The sequence below is a fragment of the Lytechinus variegatus genome, chromosome 3 (assembly GCF_018143015.1).
Source record: "Lytechinus variegatus isolate NC3 chromosome 3, Lvar_3.0, whole genome shotgun sequence".
Lineage (NCBI taxonomy): Eukaryota > Metazoa > Echinodermata > Echinoidea > Temnopleuroida > Toxopneustidae > Lytechinus > Lytechinus variegatus.
This window is the reverse complement of record NC_054742.1, coordinates 69,661,587-69,667,586: the sequence shown is the minus strand read 5'-3', so window position 1 is coordinate 69,667,586 and position 6,000 is coordinate 69,661,587. Positions and strand designations below refer to the sequence as shown.

General features: G+C 34.6%; 1 protein-coding gene across 1 annotated transcript in view; it reads left to right on the top strand.

The window, feature by feature from the left end:
- Positions 1-248: 248 nt before the first annotated feature.
- LOC121411803 (inhibitor of nuclear factor kappa-B kinase subunit epsilon-like) overlaps positions 249-6,000 on the top strand; it is a 28,749-nt gene continuing 22,997 nt past the window's right edge. The window contains exon 1 of the mRNA XM_041604670.1: positions 249-881. The gene's annotated coding sequence lies outside the window, so the exon portion shown is untranslated. The remainder of the gene's footprint in view (positions 882-6,000) is intronic.

The following is a 6,000-nucleotide window of genomic DNA, read 5'->3' as shown; positions in this document are numbered from 1 at the left end:
AATGTAAATCTTAAATGTCATTCAAATTCATTCCAAATTGTTTGATTACATTACGAAATCCGAAGCAACATTGGTTTCATGAACAACGAAAAACAATGCCTATATCCTGTAAACTTTTGCAAGAATTCAGGAATGCGCAAAAAGTGTGCCGATTCGAATTTGCAAACACTTCTTCGGCTCTTTTGCACGTTTGTAATCGTATGCCAATAAAATTGAATTGAAAACGTTATTAGACTTGTTAAATGTTCATCTCAAATATCATTCAAATTCGTCCCAAGTTGTTTTATTACATTATTAAATCCGATGAAATTTTGGCGAAGTTGAACGGGAAAACCAATATTTCCAATCAAACACTCAAGTTTTACGTCATCATGAAACCGATGTTGTGGAAGCAGCATTGGTGTCATGAACAACAACGAAAAACAATGCCTTATTCTTTTGCAAAGAATTCAGGAATGCGCAAGTAGGTTTCCGATTCGAATTTGCAAACACTTTCTTCGGCTCTTTTGCATGTTTGTAATGGCATGCCAATAAAATTGAATTGAAAGCATTATTAGACTTGTTAAATGTTGATCTCAAATATCAATCAAATTCGTCCCAAGTTGTTTTATTACATTATTAAATCCGATGAAATTTTGACAAAGTTGGACGGGAAAACAAACAAATATTTAGCATCAAACACTAAAGTTTTACGTCATCATGAAACCAATATTGCGGAAGCAATTGCATCGTGCTTTGTTCCGCTTTAAAGCCTGCTTTGACATGTCGATGGCTGTAACCAAGGCTTCACAACAAACAAACATCCATATGTGTCAAGATATATATGTTCCATTGAAGATGGATATCGCGTCGAATTCTCAGGATTTAGGGGAAAGAAACGGGTATGTCCTTTTCAACTTTCTTTTTTTTTGCTTGTTTGTTTTGGTTTCCAAATTTATGTTCAATATTATTTTCTTTATGAATCATCAGAAAGTTGTCAGAACTTTGAACTTTTCTCTTGGTCTCACGATTTATTATATTGTTGGATTGAGCATCATGACATACATTTCTACGCTTTTAATTTTAACAATTATCTTATTTGCTCTTTATTTTTGTACTGTCATCATATCTTTATTATTATTATCATTATTATTATTAGCATTATTATTAGCATTATTATTGTGTTGAAATGTTTTTGCTATTGATATTTGTTCTTTTATCATAATCACATTTGTTGTTTTTATGCATTATTACTTATTTTATGGTTTGCTTATGAGATTAATAATGCTGTTATTGTTCACATATGTATAATTAAAACGTTGCTAACGTTGTAATAATCTTAGTTCTGATCACTTTCAAAATCGATTCGCATTATTGCTTTTCTTGTATTATCGTTCTTGATATCATACACTAGTATTGTTAACAACGTTCATTTCAAAGAATGCGATCGTCTATTTTGTAAGCAAATACTAGAAATAAGCCACTTACATTTATTATTTTTAGTGAAAATTCACATAACAACTATTGTTATATAATAAATTACTCCCATTTGATGGTTTATCAATTTATTTATTATTACGTCTATTTGAAGTTATGAATATAATGACAGTATAATCAACTATGGGGTTTTCCAAGTGTATAAATAAATAAATATTATGAACGACATTTATTCTCATTGAGTAAATTACATTTGTAAAACCAAACAGAAAAAAAAATCACATTTTGTTATGATTTGTCTTCTCCCTGGAATTTAGTATGGAACTAGGATTATGACAGCGGCATCGTGCTAGATACAAAATTTCTATATGGATCCTTGTTACGAGAAATGCCATTTTATGTTTTTGTTAGATACGTGTGTTCCGGCCGGGCGTGTGTTTAATTATGTGATTATTGCTAGTGGATGAATACACACAATGTTTTTATTGTTAAAGTGGGGGAAATCGGTCGACTATACCGCATCGTATTCGACAAAAAACATTATTATATACCTAAATGTATGTCTTCAAAATACAATCGAACAGTTAGGTTACGTACTTACCATGTTCAATTGCGTATATCCGACAATACATCAAATCCATTTTATAGTCAAACTCAAAATGATCAACTAGATAAATCTAGAATCTGCGCGAGGAAAAAGGGTGTCACATTTCAACACAAAAAATCTTGAGCAGAAACGGACAAGCATTACCGTGCACGTAGCGAGCGCACAAGGAGACTGCGATTCCATGTAGCTAGGCTAGGCCCATTGCCAAGTGCAGTGGGATAAACGTGCACGTACAGTGCAGTTCGATTCGTGGGGAATCCCCTAAAATAGGCTAAGCTCTTCAGACTCGGCAGAACCTTTCGAATAAAATGCGACTGTCGGTTGCATTACCAACTCCTTAATATTGGAATTATGACAAGCATCATTTTTCAAGTTTTACGTAACATATGTGATATAACTGAAGTATAACCAATAATGTTTTCAGGTTGATTTTATGTGATATGAAACCTGTTATATCAGTAGGGTCTGAATAGCTAAACTATGGAAATTCAGATTGACCAATGAGAGTGAGCTTGTTATTGTTTGAAATAAAATGGAATTCAATTTGATAGGAAATTGATGGATTTTAATTTTCGCCGGGAATCATCGAGTATATACTGGTACGGTAATTATGATATTTTTCTCATTGTTACTATTTCAATTTTTAGACAGGCTTTATCTATTTAGGGATATGTTTGAATTTTATTTCATGTCGCTCTACAAAATTCCCTGATCACTTTTGGAATATACCGCTGCACACATGATCAATCTGTGGAGAGACCATAGAGTTATATACACCCTAACGTATATGGGATAGACCATGGATAGGCTAATTACGCACATGCTCAATCGGATGGAAGTTCATCAAATATTTCTAATGTATTTAAAGAAAAGTAAAGGATGATTGAAAACAATATCATCTTTAGCACTAGCGTACAGATGGGGGAGGTAAAAATGATATTTACTGATTATTATGTCAAAATCTATCACAAACTTTGATTTTTTAAAATAAAAATGTAGAAAATTTTGTTTGCTCGCTCCGCTCGCTTGCAGCTTTTTTTATTAAGTTTTATGCGATGTGTCATATCTAACCCCTTATTTTTTTATTTTTGATTTTTTTATTATTATTTTTTTTTTTTGGGGGGGGCTCATCACGTTACTGATCGTTAGTTTCCGAATTTGATACAGCCCTACCATTCCAGGGGCCGCGGAATGGATTTCAAAGAGATTGGGGACGGGCTGGGCCGGGGGCACTTGAAAAAAAAAACACAGATGGTCTTTTTTACCATTCTGTACCCGATTATTAAAAAAAGTGAAGCTGAAGTCCTTTTCAGGGGCGGATCCAGCTTTCGCCAATAGGGGGGGCCGAAAATATTTTCATCAACATTTTTTCTCGATTGGCCGCTATAAGCTGAATTTTTTTTCGGTTTTTCAGGGGGTAGTCCTAATTAACTAAAGACTGAAGTTTTAAGAACATGTTAATGTTTATTGTAAAAAAAAACAAGATAAGGTATCTCATGTGATCTTAATATATAAAGCGAGCGCGAAGCTCGAGCTCAAATTCTTTAATATTTTATGTCCTTAGACCGGAAGATTCTGAGGAAATTTTATAATTATGAAAAAAGATAAGTATCCAACTAAAGAATGCGAGCGCGAAGCGCGAGCCGAAATTTTATTATAGTAATGTGAAAAGGGGCTCAATTAAGACTGTTCTTTGGTGATTAATGAAGAGGATAAAGTATCACCAATTAAATAATGAGAGTGCGAAGCGCGAGCTCAAAATTTTTGATATTCCGACCTGAGAACTGGACAGTCTAAGCGCGTTTTTATTTGAATAAAAAACAAGTTGTGTGTTCACAAACATTTAAACAATTCGAGCGCGAAGCACGAGCTTGATTTTTTATATACTGACATAATAAAGAAGCATTTTGACAAATTTTGGTAAGAATTTCCAAAGAGGATAGGTTACTCACAAATCACACAATGCGAGCGCGCAGCGCGAGCTGAAAATATTGATATATATAAACAATTTGTGTAAATCAAACAAAATAATGAAAGCTTGATGTGCGAGCTAAAATGTTGTGTGCAAATTTATTTCAGAACTGGATATATAAGTGCCATTAATCCTCTTGAATGGAATTCATTACACAGGCAATGTGAGCGCGAAGCGCGAGCGAAAATTTTAATATAAAGTAAAGTCTATTTTCCAATTCTTCCCCTCACCAGTTTTTCTTGTTTCCTTTTGGGGTCGGGCCGGCCGTTACGAGGCTGTAAATTACACATCATGGGTATGATACGTCTCTTTTTTTATTTTTTTATTTTCTTTCTGTTTTTCATAGTTTCTATCAAGTTAAAAAGTATACTTTTTCTGCAGGTTGTCAAAAAATAGGGGGGGCGGGGCCGGCTCGGCCCCCTCCTGGATCCGCGCCTGCTTTTCCCCCGTTCCCATTCTCTGCACTTGGGGATTTTGTTTATTCTTTCCAAAGTGGAAAATGCTTCATGAAAGCTTGAGATAAATGTATCGTGTATGCTCCCCTGATAGCGTTACACATTTAATGATGCATCATAATGTAAGCATATTGATCATAATTATAGATTATCAATTCAAATTCACACCCTCTCTATAAGCTATGTGATTGTCGAAGAGTACCATGAAAAATATCTCCGAGTCCCGAATTAGTGTGTTCCTGGTTGTTGGTTGTATAATGAGCCAGAGATTGACGCGGGCACAACAAAGTTTGGGGTCTGTGACAAAATTTCTTAAAAGCTCCGAGCGAGTGAAGCGAGCGAGTAATTTCTAACTTTTTAAACAGGGTTGTACCCAAAGACTGCATGGCTTCATTGCGCACCTCGTGAAATGAGCGATGGCCGTATATTTATTTGGCCTTGTCTAAATTTTCCGGAGACGATATTTCATCCCGTTTTGGACTGATTTTTTTATCTTTAAAATTTTCAGACTGATTTCTAACCAACAATATCCCCCATATCACATTCAATAATGATGATTGTACAAGTACCATGGGAAATTAAACCTGAATTAATTTTAACACGTAAATTAGCACGAAAAAAAATTATATTATATTTTACAATATAATGAGGTATAAACGACTTTCACTGAGCAGGCTTCAAATTGAAAACCCATTCCTTATACCTTGGTAACACTTGCTCTATGACGGCCGTACGGCGAGTCGAAAACAGCCGTTTTGATTAATTTTAATTCAAACCACCTATATAATATAGTTGGACAAAAAATGTTTAAACGGCTGTTTTCGACTCGCCGTACGGCCGCCGTAGAGCAAATGTGAGCAAGGTATTGATAATGTTTGGTGGTGGGGGGGGGGTCGTGGTTTCGTGGTTACAACTCTCTTCTTTCAGTCAGAGGGACGTGGGTTCGAATCCTAGCCGTGGCGTGTTTTCCTTCAGCAAGAAATTTACCCACATTTTGTTACACTCTTAAAGCATGCAGACAGAGTGAATGGAAAGCCATCATCCTTGAAAAGGAAACCTTTTTTTTGTTTTTTTTTGTATTTATATGTTTTATTGGGTCAACACTGACCAAAAATAAACAAGAATAACAAATCAAACATAATTAAAATATTTACAAGTGATCATAACATCATTAGGGGAAAAAACATATATAATAATAAAAAGAATAAATAAGAAAAAAAAAGGAAACCTGATAATCGGCGCCTCAATATTATTATTATTATTATCGTTTGGTTAAACATGAAATTTATCTTTTTCTTTCAAGGAAACACAAAGGAATTTTATCAAAAATAATATATACGCATATTATTATCATGCCAGGTGGGTGTTTCATAAAGCTGTTCGTTAAGTTAAGAGCGACTTTAAGAATGACTGGTGAACCTTTCTTGTGGTAAATGGTATATTGAATTGGCGATGGTTTAACGCGTGAGAATGGTTCACCAGCCGAGTTAACTTACGAGCAGCTTTATGAAACGGCCCCTGGCATCCTTCTAGCAATGCAAGTTTTCGGG